Source organism: Astatotilapia calliptera, chromosome 11, assembly GCF_900246225.1.
Source record: "Astatotilapia calliptera chromosome 11, fAstCal1.2, whole genome shotgun sequence".
Classification (NCBI taxonomy): Eukaryota; Metazoa; Chordata; class Actinopteri; order Cichliformes; family Cichlidae; genus Astatotilapia; species Astatotilapia calliptera.
This window is the reverse complement of record NC_039312.1, coordinates 36,613,897-36,630,112: the sequence shown is the minus strand read 5'-3', so window position 1 is coordinate 36,630,112 and position 16,216 is coordinate 36,613,897.

Sequence of the window (16,216 nt, the reverse complement as noted above, 5' to 3'; positions counted from 1 at the left end):
AACCACTGAAGAATCAAATCAATCAGAATCAAAAGCGAAATCCATATTCTGGCTATATGTATAAATGATTTACATGGCCATATTTAACCTTATTTGCAGTCTTTTGCCATTTATAACACAGCATATTATGGAAAATGCTTTTTCAGCTGCAAGAGATTTTTATGTTGCATTGTGGCAACATAAAAATCTCGGTGGAATAATTGACTATGAATATATCCATGTATTTTCACTAGCTGCTTTTCCCCCCTAGGTGTGGACAGGTCTGCGTTTCCTGGCTGGTAAATGGCTGTGGGTGAATGGCGCAGATATGTTGTACTCTGACCTGCCCCTCTGCCCCCCAATGGTACAGCGCTGTGGAGTCTTATCCACAAACAGCACAGGCAGTATGGAGAACAGAGACTGTGCAGAAAGAAAATATTTTATGTGCTATAGGAAGTAGGGCCCTCAACATCTCTAAAATCATCACCATTAGGGTGGTCCCAAAAATAATTTACAAAATTTACAAAAGACAAACCACTTGAATTTCCCAAATGCATACATTTGTGCTCAAGAGTTTACTTTGGCTTATCATGGGCATGAACGTCATGGTGTACTTTCTGTTTTAATGATTCATTTGAATTTTTTATGGGATCATGGGATTGTACAGCATCCATCTTAGTGACTTTAAAAAAATAAGACATGGGTGCACAAGTTTGAATTTATTTTGGATTCTCTCTGATCTACATATGATCAAAATTATAGATAAATATTTGGTTAAATGACCCTTTAGCAAGCTGCAACTTGACCAGAAGGTTATGATGGTCATCAACAAGCTTCTGGCATAACTCTGGTTTAATATCTTCATATATTTTTTTCCTGAAGCTTAATATTATCCTGCTTTATCCCAAAACCCAGTTTTGATGTCTGGGATCATTGTCCCGTTTAAAGGTCCAATTATTTCAAATTTTTAACTGTAGCTGCAGTTTTATCTGTAAGTTGGAGAACTTGGAGGTAGTCCTTCATTATTCTAACATCTTTGCAATATATCAGCACCACTGAGATAAGAACGGCATTAGATCATGTTGCCACCATCATGCTCGACAATTGGTATAATGTTCTTAAATTTGAAAGCCTCACTTTTACTCCGCCAAACATACATCTTCTCATTGTGACCAAATAAGCTTTTTTTGATCCAACCATAGAACTTTTTTCCCAAAGGTTTTTTTTCATCCATGTGGGATTTCAGCTGACTTTGAAGGTGTCAATTTTAGAACAGATTCTTCTTTCTCTCTTGGCGCACACTTAGTCCATGGCGGTGTAAAACTAGCTTCACTGTGGACAGTGATGCTGGTATTTCAGCAGTTTCCAGGTAATGGCAGGCTTTGGGGTAGTAACAGTAACATGTTCCGAAAGAAGACCCAAAGTGACTACATGTCTGAATAACTTGTGTGCAGTTGTTTAAACTGCAGCTCAGTGTGTTGTTTTATCCTGCACGCACCTGACATCACCTGATAAAATAAACCCGAAGAAGGATTTGCAAGAACATGAGTTAACCCTATAGGCACTAAGACACAAGAAAAGAAAAACAGCACTGGCTTTAGAATTCAAATTCAAATTCAAATTTTATTTGTCACATACACAGTCATACACAGTACAATATGTAGTGAAATGCTTATACAACTGCTCGTGACCTAAAGAAAAAAGAAAAGGCTATGAATAAGATAGGAAATAAATAGGGGTGCAACGATACACAAAATTCACGGTTTGGTTCAGTTCGATACTTTGGTGTCACGGTTCGATATTTTTTCGATACAAAATAAAATGTTCATGCCTTTTTAATTTGTCATTTATTAAAATTATAAATATATATTTTAACTCAAAAGTAGAGTTTTTAAATTTAACCCTAACCCTTGTGTGTGTTTTTTATTTTGACAGCGAATGCGCACCTGCGGACCACTTATGTGCAGCCCTGGTTATATAGCTCATCATATCGCAGCCACAGAAATTCTTTTGTCCATGAAACCATAAAGCTGCACTTTCTTTTTGCCTTATATTCTGATTTGTCATAACTTTTCCGTTTTGCGGTAAGCTTTTCTTTGGCTGTCACTTCTTCACCCTGACCTGTCTTATTTGGCTCAGCAGAACTAAAATATATATCCTGCTGCTTTTACACACGCACTCACATAAGCTCAGCGATTCTCTGCGCGATCAACCTCTCACATGTTTAAGCTTGCTGCGAGAGATTTCACTTGTCATGTTTGCATAGTAAGCTAACGATTAATAAGACAATGTCAGAGGAATTGGTGCACAAATTATCATCACTCACAGATCAGTGCTGTCGCTCTCTATACACAGTTCGCACGATTGCAAAGTGAAAGCAAAGAAACAAGCGCAAATTCAAACGCGATTTCAATATGTCACATATTGACAGTGGCTCACCGATGCCAATGACATAATTACCCAGCTACATTTCCGAAAGAATGCAAAAGCATTGACATATATTTTTCCTTCCTACAATAGCCGGACGGGCAGGGCAGAGATAGATTTTGGTAGCCCGACTGGAAAAATCTCTAGCCCAGGACGTCGGGCTAGCGATTTTGCGAGCCCTGTATCTGATTGAGGAATCACTCATCTTTGGAAAAGAGAGTTTATTACAGAGAAATGTCTCTTTCCAAAATAAAAGCTATACTATCCGCTTCTTCTGGGCTATATTCTCAGCAGCATATTAATCATATCAGGTCCCCATAAGGAGAATCATGTGCTAACGGCTGTCTAAATGACTCGGGTAAAGTTTGTAGCATGCATGCTTGTTGTTTTTGTCTTTGCACTAGGATGATGTCGGCGTAAATGTGCAGTCATATTCGTTGTGTTCCCACTAGTGCTTTCAGGTTAACCTCGTTAAAATGACCTTAACGCCACAACACGGCAAATCTCCGTTAACGAGCTACCCCTGATAGCCCCGTGCATGGGGCTAGACAGCCAACACGTTAACGAGCTAACTGCGCTAACACACTAGCTCCCACCCATGTAATTGAGCATTGCGTGGCACATCCAACATACTGTTTTACTTTAGTCCATGACGCGCTTACCTTCAGAGTCATACGTCACATGAAAACCAAAATAATTCCAAACGCCAGATCTGAATGAGGGTGGGGGAGGTTCAATTTGCCATGTTGCAAGGAGAGCTTAACTTCTGTCTCGCTAGCTTGCCCTGCGCTCTTCCTTCTGACGATGCTGTCTGTGTGGAGCGCTCAGTGGATCTGCGCTCGACAGTGCAGCCTAGGCGGAGTAGTCGAACGCAGATTCACTGAGCGCTCCACACAGACAGCATCGTCAGAAGGAAAGTTGATAAAATAAATTACAAATGTTGTATTGTTCGATACATATGCGTACCGAACCGAAAGCACTGTATCGAACGGTTCAATATCGATACGAATATTGTTGCACCCCTAGAAATAAATATAAAAATTAAAAAGGGTAAATTTAACTAGGAAGGAATAAAATAAAATATATAAATTAAAGTTGAAAATAAAATAAAATAACTGTACAACAAAATATACAATACACAGTATAGAAATACATAAGAATGTATGAAGAAATATAAATATATATACACTCAACAAAAATATAAACGCAACACCTTTGTTACTGCTCCCATTCCCCATGGGATGGACGTAGAGACCTAAAATTCATTCCAGATACACAGTATAACCATCCCTCCCAAACAGTGGTCACAAATCAGTCCAAATGTGTGGTAGTGGGCACATCTGCCATATTGAGATAATCCATCCCACCTCACAGGTGTGCCACATCAGGATGCTGATCTGACATCATGAGTAGTGCACAGGTGTACCTCAGACTGCCCACAACAAAAGGCCACCCTGGAATGTGCAGTTTTGTCTCACAGCAAAATGCCACAGATGCCACAAGCAATGAGGGAGCGTGCAACTGGCATGCTGACAGCAGGAATGTCAACCAGATCTGTCGCCCGTGCATTGAATGTTCATTTCTCAACCATAAGCCGTCTCCACAAGATATCCAGCTCAGATTTGAAAACATCCGTATGTGCTAATCAGAAGGGGTTTTCCATAACCTGTTATTTATTTATGTTTTTTTGTGGTAGGACGACACATTTAGTAATTTATGTTAAAGTGAGATCTGTAATACTGGTCTAGTCTCATGGTTATAAGGTTGAATAAAATGTAAAAAATATGATGGCTAAATATAAAACTCTGCCCTTGCAATCTCTAATTCTGCAAAGAAAGTGGGCTGAGCCAATATTTTGGGGGTTTATTGAAAATTTTCAAAGACATTGTGGAGCAGGGAAATTATTTTACTGCTATTGTTAAAGAATCATCATCATTACCATTGCATTAATAATATAATCTGTAGTATGATCATTGCTTTAACAATGTAACAGATAGCTTTAAGATGGCCTTAAGATGTTTATGCATACGGTTATCATATTAACCTTGTATTCCAGATGCAGTTATAACTATTTTATACATATTGCATATCGGTGCTTATTTTGAGTTAATGTTCGGTTCATTAAGGGTCTTAAGCTTCACTGGCGTGACTGTCCAGGTGATACATGCTGAGGGAAACTAGAACATAGAAGGAATTGCAATACATGCTTACAAAACACTTATATCAGGTCATTTTTATATTAAGCTTTTAGTAGAGGTTCTTGATCAAAACATTTATTTAGTAGATGACCTATACATAGTTTCAGTTAGGTTGTTACACATAAGGATGAGCCTCTGTTCTGGTGAAAGGTCAGAAGTGCAACAGGTGAATTGAGAGAGAGCATTTAAGGACGAGACACAGACAGTTAGTAGGCGAGAGGTAACATAGAGGCTGAGTGAGGTCAACACATACACACACACATTAGTTAGATTTATTTATAGGTGAGAGGTTAGTCATGTCTGGTTGTAACTGTGAAAGTGTCTCTGTAAACGAGGAACCGTTCCTTGTTGTCTCGGCAAGAAAGAGGAACAATTCACTTCAAGACAAGAACTGAAAGGTTGACCGGAAATACCGGCCATGAAAATAGAAGATGATGTTCTTTTGAACTGTGTTAAAAGTCATTGTGGTTTTGATCTGATCTATGTATAAAATGTATCTGTGACGTACGAAGGGGCGTCATTAATTCAAACCCTGATGCTATAAAAATCTGTGTATGCTTTGATCAAGTCGAAGATCAATCCCTGTCTGCGTACAGAGTGGTCTTCCCATGCGTGTATTCATTAAAATCAATTGTTTGACCAAGATCTTCTGGACCATGGTTGTTTGTACTCTCCTTCCTCAATATTTGAACCTTAACAACATATATATAATAATTACATTATGGGGTTGATTCCTCATGCTTTTGTATTCTAAATGATCCAAAATTTGCAAACATGGCAATAGCAGCTGTAGCCTAAAATAAAGGGTCAGCTTTCCTTTGGTGTGGCTGACATGTATAAATATTTTTTTTAAAGAGCACACTGATTAACTGAAGATTATGGAGTAAATATTTGCAATTATGTCTTCACACATGTCAAACAAAATGGCTTGAATGTCAAAATAATGATGATTATAAACAAAATATTTCAAACAGAAATATTAACCAATGGTTATTGTAAATATACTTGGAAAACAAGAGTTTATCAGCAGTAAAGACAGCCTGCACAGAACTATTTCTATAAATTGCAGAACAATTTCAGAATTAAGGTCCTCAGTGTAAAATTGCAAAGATTTTGAATGAGGATTTTTTTTTGTCTTTCCTATGCCTGAAAGGTTGGAGTGTGTGTGACTGTCTGATCACAATCTTAAAACAATAAAATAGAGTGTTTCATTTAAAAAAAAAAAAAAAGTATATTTACTCTCATTTTTTAAACAAAGGCTAGGTGTGATCTTAAAGGAATTTGCTAAACTTTTTAACAGCTTACCTTATGATTAGTGGATGACCTGCTCTACCTCCTGAGCCACAGCAACAGACAAAAACTAGCTCTAAAGCTCTAAAGCTCTAAATCTGTGCTTGGACCACATGGATATTAATGATACATTTGCAGAGTATAAAGTAAAAAATGCAAACCCTTAGAAAACAGAGTTGTCACAGTGAAACATTTTTCCTAAACAGATTGCTTGCTTGATAGGGCACTGTCAGGTAGATTCTTTTGTAAAGCAGAAATTGTGAGCATGAAGTTTTTGAAGTATTGCATTTTATAATTACCAATGTTCAGTGCAACAGCCTATCATAAACATGGTTGACACTCATTTCAATTACTGTAATCTATTGCTAATGCTAATTATACATGATTTTTTGTTTTAAACATTGTTACCTTCCCCCCAAAAAAGTCCAGGGAGGTAGCCAATCAGGTCAGCTATTTGCATTGATTAGGGCTATTGCCCTGTTGTAAAAGCTGTCCTTGAGTCTGTTTGTCCAGGACCTCAGCAGTCTCAACCTCCTGCCAGACGGCAGCAGCTTAAACACCCGATGTCCTGGGTGTGTACAGTCCCGTAGGATGCTGTGTGCCCTCTTGAGACAGCGAGTGCTGTACAGGTCCTTCAGGGAGGGAAGAGGATGTCCAATGATTTTTTTGGCCATATTAATGACTGTTAAGGGTTCAAATATTAAGGAGGGATACAGGAGGTAATCCAATAACAACACTGATCCAGCCGGGTGAAGTCAAACGATGATTTTAATGAAATGCATGCGTGGAGAGACCACTGTGCGCAGACAGCATTGATCTCTAACTAACAATACACAAGCAGATGTTTTATACCATTAGGGCTTAAATTTAATGACGCCCCTTCAACGTGAAACAGATACAATAGATACATAGGTTTCAAAACCACAAACGTTTCGTTAACGATTTTAACAAAGTTCAAAAGTGCATCTTCTTCGCCTCCGCGCCAGATGTCTTCCTGTGGCTCGTCTCCCCTCGCTTCTCCAAAACCTCAAACCCTGCTTCTGCAACACACTAGCAATTCTGCACGCACAAAAATGCAGTGACCAGCAGATATCTAAACTCTCACCTAGAACATAGCCTACCTACAGTGTATGCAGGTGTGTGTGTGTGTATGTGTGTCCTGACCTCAATTGACACTCTGTGTCACCTCTCACCTCACCCACTAACGCTCACAGTCAAACAGAGGCCACCCTCAAATGTGTTAGCAGTTTACTAAAACTATATATATATAATAGATGGAATAAATGCTGTAAATGAATGCCACTACTTCAAAGCTTAATGAAAAGACATAAATGAATGAAAGATAACAATGAATCATCTGGAATAAAAGGTTAATATGATAACCGTATGCATAAACATTTTAAGGCCATCTTAAAGCTTTCTGTTATATTGCTAAAGCAATGATTATACCGCAGATTATATTGTACTGATAAAATACTTTTATTCAATCCCACATGACCCTCTGGAGTGCCTTTCTGTGTGCTGTGGTGCAGCACAGTCATGTGTGTACAGAGTGTACAGTAGGGGACCCAGTACACAGCCTTGTGGAGAGTCAGCGTTGAGGCTGAGGGCTGAGGAAAGATGAGGCCCCACTCTAACTCTCTGTACACGGTCTGAGAGGAAGTCTCTGATCCAGCGAAAGGTGGTAGAAGGAAGTCCGATTTCCAGCAGTTTAACTATAGTCTGTCCGGGAGTATCGTGTTGAAAGCAGAGCTAAATGGCCTGTATTTGTATAGCGCTTTACTAGTCCCTAAGGACCCCAAAGGGCTTTACACATCCAGTCATCCACCCATTCACACACTGGTGATGGCAAGCTACATTGCAGCCACAGCCACCCTGGGGCGCACTGACAGAGCTAAAGTCAACAAAGAGCAGCCTGGCGTAACGGCCCTGCACTTCCAGGTGAGAGATGGTGGTGTGGAGCGTTATAGCAATGGCATCTTCAGTTAATGTTGTGTGTTCTCACTCACTACAATAATACAATATGTTTCAGTGTGATGTTTTCTTTGTACGTTAGAAGTCTGATGACAGTGATGAAGACCTGCACGGTTGGAACCTTCCTTCTCCTCCTTCTCAGCTGTACTTTATCCGGACTGGGATCAGTGGTGTCAAGAAATTACTCGTACATTCAAATACATTATACCTGGCGGGAGGCCGAAAACTTCTGCAGGAATTGAGGCTTCTTTTTTCTTCTAGTTATTCATGCCCAATAGTATGTAACATAGCAATGTATGCAGTCATAAAAACTGAGAAAATTTACCATTTTTAGAAAATATTAGTTCATTTTCAATTTGATGGCAGCGACACATCCAAAAAGTTAAGGCAGGACATCAGCATCGGGCAGGACATAAAAGAGGTCCATCAACATCTAGGAACTGAGAAGACAAGTTATTGGACTTTTATAAGAGGAATGTTGTCCCATTCCCATCCGACATTCTAGCTACTCAATAGACCTGGATCTTTTTTTGTCATATTCTTGGTTTCGTAATACACCTTATGTTTTCATCTGAAGAAATATCTGGCAAGCAGGCAGCACTGCTATTATGATAGATGTAGTATGAAATTTAGCATTGCCTTGCTGAACTATGCAGGGCTTAACCTAAAAAGGGCGTTATCACTAAAACAAAACTTAAGTAATGAGCCAAAACTCCATTAGTTGTATTTTGTCAGATGAAAGTGAAAATAAAAGAATTTGAATGAATGCCAACTTATGGCATTGGATTTAAATTGTTATTTGTGAAAAGTTAAAACAGTTATGGTAAGACTAACACTGTTATCTGTAATTGCCCTTGTCTTACGAGTTTGATGTGGGCAATGTTGGGCTGGAAAATAAAGTCCCATTTAATTCCACTCACCAAACAGGAACTGATCGTGTTTAACTCAAAACCTTTTGAAAGCTGATAAGGGGTTTTTGTTTTTTTATTTTATTTTTGTTTTTTCTAATTTCCAATATCACTGGCAGTCAGATTTGTTAAAATCAATGCCCAGTTGTCAAATTAATGGATTTTGTGTGTTTTTATTGACTTTATTTTCTTTTTGTCTATGAATTGGTTAGTGTGCAGCCTGAAGACTACAATGATGTGAGGAGCAAGGTGATGAACGCTAACACTGAGGAAGTGGGTTTATAATGCTATACATCTAAGAAATGTTTACTTTAGATTAATTATAATAATTATTATCATTATTATTAATTTTTATATGTGGTGTTTGTAAAGGTGGAATATGCTGACAGGCAAACCATTAGTAAACCAACGCTCTGTTGACAACTGGGGAACTTTTAAAGAAGTTCTGAATTGCTTCATGGCGCAAAAGCTGAAACAGAATGCTATTTTTTCCTTTTTAGTGAGCAAAAAAAAAAAAAATCAGCTTGTCATTGTGTCTGGTTGAGTAAAATTTCTTTACTGTCCCCTAATGTGTATGTGTGAAAAATAAAGTCATGCAACATTGATGTTGCATAATTCTGAATGATGCAGAATTATGAACTCAGGGAGGGCTAACTTATTTAAGAAGTAAAAACTCACAGTACAGCTATCAGTACTGCCTAGTTGACCTCATAGACTTAATAGACTTATAATGGAGCTGTAGCAAGTTTGTAAAATCATAATTTTTTTAAATAGCAAAAACCCACCTTATGAAAGTGTTAAAGTGGAATATGCTGAAATTCATTTGCATGTTATTGAATGAAATAAGAATTTGTCCCTTAAGCAAGACATGACTTTTGGTACTCTCCAAATCCATGGACTTCTTGGTTTCTTGGTTGCTGCTTGGCAACTTGAAGCTTCAGCCCCCTCAGCAGATAAATTGGCTAGGCCATGACCTTAATGTGCTTCTTCTTTTTTTTGCCATTTTTTCTGCATAAAGCTTTTAAGTAACTTCAGTTCTTTCCATAAATATAAAATAATTATTACTTTTTTATTTTTTAACCCTTTAAACACCAGTTTGTTTGTCCACTGCACCAGCTGGACGACAACCTCAAATCTTGCAATTTTATATAATTGCATTGCTACTGAAATTTCTTGTATTATTAATAGTAGAGTCTGGGGCATATAATTGATTCACATCAACATTGATTATAATGCATTGTTATTTTAGTGCAGAGAGAACAGAAACATAAAAACTCCCTCTCAGACTGTTTGTGGACAAAAATGGCCACCCCTTGTTTACATTTACAAAATGCTATAAAATTCATATATATTAAGAAAAATGTCCAGTTTTTTTTACATGGTATTTTAGATTAGCATCAGGGCTGTTCATGAAAATCAAAATTTCATGAAAATTCTGAAATTTAACCCTTTAAATACCAGTTAGAGCACATAATCATAACAACTAATAGATAGAGAAAATCATAAAATCCCAGTTTTTTTTCTAAATAATACATGCCATCTGATTTATTTGCTAACCATGATGAAGGTTAGATGCATAGCAATAATTAACAGCATCAATGGCATTTATGCAACATTGTTTTTTTCTGCAGTGGCAGAAAAACAAAAAAACTCCCTCTCAGACTGTTCGTGGCCAAAAATGGCCACCCCTTGTTTACATTTACAGAATACTATAAAATTATTATATATTAAAACATTTTTCTACTTAGACCAACTTCATTTTTTAAATGAAAACCAGTCCTAGTCATGAAAACCAAAATATAATTCAAAATTAGAAATTATACCCTTTGAATACCAGTCAAATTATATGTTACTACTATGTTTTTTGGGGGGAAATAGCAATAAAGTTCAAATTTTTTCAGCAGTTGAATGACGAAACCTTTTTTTTTTTTAAATCATTGCAGGTCAGTGCCAGTAACAAAAATAATAATTATTAATATTAATATTTTGTATTATTCCTGTGAGTAATGACCCCAATAAAAGAAACTCCCACTTCGTTAGTCATGCCAAAAACGGCCTTTTATTGCTTGTTTGTACAAAATGTGTGTGTGTGTGTGTGTGTGTGTGTTTGTGCACGCACTCAGGGAAGGCAGGACACGCAAACCACAGCAGAGTGATCTTTGCAGACACTCTTTCCACAGCTGGAGCAAGTGGTTGCCGTTCTTCTTCTGTTTATACACAGTTCGCACCTTTTCCTCATTTTTTTGATGGGCTGTGGGTCATACTCTGATTCTGATTCTGACTGCTGTATCTCAGCAACAATAGCAGCGACTGCTTTTGAGCGTGGGGCACAAGGCCGTCTTGCAATTTCTGGAGTCACCAGCATGTGGCCCAGCTCCTCCAGGAACACCCTTCGTTTGTGGGTCTTGGTGGACTCCCACTCAGGATTCACTGCTTTCCACAGGACAAAGGCATTGTATGCTGAGATGTCCAGAAGATTGTAGAACAGAGCCAGTGGCCAGTGACCGGTTTTCCTCCGACAACTGTAGGTGCCAACAACCTTGTCTAGGTTATCCACTCCACTTTTACACCTATTGTAATCAAGGATTACTGCTGGCTTCTTCTTTTCCCCATCACTGACTTCTGGTTCCCTATGCTTTGTGCTCAAAAGAAGCACATTCTTCCCTCGCTTGGGCATGTAGGAGACTGCCATGGTTGTTTTGGTGAAGGCAAAGAGAGATGAAAGAATCTTCCTCTGTCGCAGCTGAACAAGCTGGGGAGGGAGCTCTGGTTTGTTTCTCCTGATTGTGCCAACCAGAGCTAGTTTTCTTCTGAGCAGCTCCTCTGCCAAGCTGAATGAAGTAAAGAAGTTGCCACAAGTGACAGTGTGTCCCTGGAGCCCCTCTGTCAGTTGTAGCACAACTCTCATTCCCTGATTAACTTCCCAGGAACTTCCAGGTGATTTTCCTGTGTAAATTTCCATCTTCCAGGCATAGGAGGTTGCCACATCACAGGTCACCCAGATTTTAATGCCATATTTTGCAGGCTTGCTGGGCATATACTGCCGAAATCCACATCGACCTTTGAATCCAACCAGCTGCTCATCGACACAGACGTCAACTCCTGGATTGAACAGCAGGGGGAGACGAGCAACCCACTTTTCCAACAGAGGAATCGGGCACTGGATGGTAATCCTCATCACTGGTAGTGATGCTGTCATTCTCTGAGGAGACTGAAGAAGAAGCCTCTTCTTCAGATGCAGCGGATTCCTCGTCATCTTCGCTTTCTGATCGCATCACATAATCAAGTGCTTGAAGCAGTGAATATGACTGTCTTGCCATCTTGCCAGAGCAAAAATGATCTTGAAGCTGCTGGGTTTATTTAAAGCTTTACAAATGACTGCACCTGTATAAACCCCAGGACAGAATTACAAACAGTCCCAGTTTGTTGTTGTTTATGCTACAGCTACAGCTTTGAACTTTGCAGAGTGTCCTGTGAGTTCTTTCTCTGTTTTTTTTTTGTTGGGAGAGTAGATATTTTGGTGTGCATTTTTTAATGAAAAGAACAAAGTTAGAGGTGCTTTCATTATGAACATCAAAGTTAAAATTCCCGAGGAAGCTCAAAGCTCAATAGCTTGCATCAAGAGACATTCACATGAACTTAGACGTATGGCAACATAATTTATTTTTCTCTCTTGCAAATGCAAAGTTGTGCTGCAATTTCACACTGGCACTTTTTTTTTCATGCACAAACACAAACCTTTGTCTAACATCTTTAAGATCAAACCTGAATCAAAATTGTGTCATTTTTTTGGTCCATTGGAGTGCAGTAAGCCATCAAACACCCCTATAGAAAACTCAGAATATTACATGAAATTGCTTGCTTGGCCAAAAATGGGTAAATGATGTAATTTGGTAAAAAACATTAAAAACTACAATTTTCATGTGTTGACTTTAGAATGAAAGCAATTTTACCTAAATCGCATGACATAGTACTGTCAGTAACAAGGAATCAAAAAAGGTGGTTATAATGGGTTTCAATTGGCCACAAATGGCCACGATAGAACCAAGAGGAACAATTTAGTGTATAGTGAATATTATTGACATTATTAAGGAGCTGATGTTGAAAATTAAAAAATCTGAAAGAAATACACACCTTTGGGAAGTTTCATTCCATTTGCATTAACAGAACAAAAATGGTTGAAAAGCGAAAAGCAAAGTGGCCACAAATGGATAGCTGAGGAAAGGAAGTTCTCGTCCAAGATTTTTAAATATTCTAATTTTTAAACAGTTCAGTCAACAACTTCATGGAGTTTTATTTATTTTATTCAGCTTATTTAGCTGAATTATCAATAACTGCTAAAACATGCTAGGTGCACTTCTCAAAGTAAAGCCCAATAGCTCAAACCACGAATGATCGTGCATATAAATCACAAATTTTAAACCTTTATTGTTTAAAAAGGAATAGTAATTGTCGTTTTTGTCAATTTTTTTGCAGTTGGGTGTGCCCTGTCATCTTGTCATTGAATTCAATTTCAATTCAATTCAATTCAATTTTATTTATATGGCGCCAAATCACAACAAAAGTCGCCTCAAGGCGCTTCATAGATACAGAGAAAAACCCAACAATCGTATGACCCCCTATGAGCAAGCACTTTGGCGACAGTGGGAAGGAAAAACTCCCTTTTAACAGGAAGAAACCTCCGGCAGAACCAGGCTCAGGGAGGGGCGGCCATCTGCTGCGACCGGTTGGGGTGAGAGAAGGAAGACAGGATAAAAGACATGCTGTGGAAGAGAGACAGAGGTTAATAACAGATATGATTCAATGCAGAGAGGTCTATTAACACATAGTGAGTGAGAAAGGTGGCTGGAAAGGAAAAACTCAATGCATCATGGGAATCCCCCGGCAGCCTACGTCTATTGTAGCATAACTAAGGGAGGATTCAGGGTCACCTGGTCCAGCCCTAACTATATGCTTTAGCAAAAAGGAAAGTTTGAAGCCTAATCTTGAAAGTAGAGATAGTGTCTGTCTCCTGAATCCAAACTGGAAGCTGGTTCCACAGAAGAGGGGCCTGAAAACTGAAGGCTCTCCCTCCCATTCTACTTTTAAATACTCTAGGAACAACAAGTAGGCCTGCAGAGCGAGAGCGAAGTGCTCTAATAGGGTGATATGGTACTACAAGGTCATTAAGATATGATGGGGCCTGATTATTTAAGACCTTGTATGTGAGGAGCAGGATTTTGAATTCAATTCTGGATTTAACAGGAAGCCAATGAAGGGAAGCCAAAACAGGAGAAATCTGCTCTCTCTTTCTAGTCCCTGTCAGCACTCTTGCTGCAGCATTTTGGATTAGCTGAAGGCTTTTCAGTGAGTTTTTTGGACATCCTGATAATAATGAATTACAGTCGTCCAGCCTGGAAGTAATAAATGCATGAACTAGTTTTTCAGCGTCACTCTGAGACAGGATATTTCTAATTTTAGAGATGTTGCGCAAATGGAAGAAAGCAGTCTTACATATTTGTTTAATATGTGCATTTGTTAGGGAAAATGTTCTAAAACACTTCTTCAGTAAAGACTCAGAGAAGAGAAACATTGACATTCCCTCCTGTTGTCAGAAAAAACTTTTAAAGTGAGATATCAGTTTGTAACATCTTGTCGTACATTTTCTGTCACATCGTCATTAATCACACAAAGTCTTCATGTTCCAACAGGCCAAAGTTATCATCATCATTTGTCACAGCTGTATATGCAGCAACAGTAGAAAATATTATGCTTCTTTTTTATCTAACATTATTGCGAATAACAGCCATAATCCTCGAGTCCTGTTTAAAATTTTTAATTCAGTGGTTAATCCCTGTTCGGAAGTTTCAATGGGTGCCTCCCCGGCCCTCTGCGAAAAATTTCTAAATTATTTTATAGATAAAATCTCATTGTTAAGGGCCACACATTCTTTGGTAGTAAATCAAGCCCCAGCTTCTGAATGTTCAACGGTTTTCCAACAGTTCGAACCTGTGTCATTTTTGACTTTAAAGGAAATAATTAATAATCTGAGAAGCTCAAATTCTTTGCACGACATTATTCCCTCTCGTATCATTAAGGATGCATTGAGTACAATCGGGTCTTGTATTTTATTTCTAATGAACTTCTCACTGTCATCTGGCTATGTTCCGACTGTCTTTAAACATGCAGTCGTGCAACCTGTCATCAAGAAAAGTTCCCTTGATCGTAACATTCTAGCTAATTACAGGCCGATTTCTAAACTTCCTTTTATGTCAAAAGTCTTAGAGAAAATAGTGCTTTGGCAACTACAGACCTATTTAGAGAGCAACGGTATAAGTGATAAATTTCAGTCTGGATTTAGACCGCGTCACAGCACCGAAACTGCCCTACTAAGAGTCTTTAATGACCTTCTCTTAATTGCTGACTCTGGGCGCTCTGCGGTCTTAGTACTATTGGATTTGACCTCAGCCTTTGATACGGTTGATCATGATATCCTTTTGGCAAGACTGGAACATGTAGTAGGCCTCAAAGGAAATGTTTTATCTTGGTTTAAATCATATTTTTCTGAGAGGTCGTTCTCCGTCTCGATGGGAAAATATTCCTCTTCTTCTGCCCGTTTACGCTGTGGTGTGCCCCAGGGCTCGGTACTGGGTCCTGTGTTGTTTTCTCTGTATATGTTGCCCTTGAGCTCCATTTTTGAAAAACACAATGTCTCTTTTCACTGTTACGCTGATGATATTCAAATCTACCTTCACCTGACTGGGGATGCTTTATCCTCACCACATCCTCTGTTTGATTGTCTGAGTGATGTCAAGGACTGGTTATCACGTAACTTTCTTACTTTAAATGGAAAGAAGACAGAAATTATTGTTTTTGACCAAAATATGCCTCTGGGACAATTGACTGACACATTTGGGCCTGTTGCTAACTACCTTACTGATACTGCCAGGAATCTTGGAGTTTTCATGGATAGTTCCTTCAAACTTGACAAACAGGTCTCTAATGTGGTAAAAACTAGCTTTCATCAACTACGCCTAATCTCTAAGGCTAAACCCTACATACCACACAAAGATATGGAGAAACTCATCCATGCTTTCATTATGTCAAGACTGGACTATTGTAACTCTCTCTACTTGGGTCTACAATCTTCTCTTCTGCAGCGTCTCCAGCTGGTCCAGAATGCCGCAGCACGTCTCTTGACCGGCACTAGAAAGTTTGACTCTATCACCCCTGTTCTGAAAAATTTACACTGGCTTCCTATCAGATATCGAATTGATTTTAAAATTCTATTGTTTACTTATAAAATTTTGAACAATATGGCACCTGACTACTTAGCTGATCTCCTCTGTCTATACAGCCCTCAGAGAGCACTAAGATCATCGGGCCAACTGCTCTTGGTGCAACCTAGGTCTCGGCTGAAGACCAGAGGAGACCGTGCCTTTGCCGTTGCTGCACCCAGGC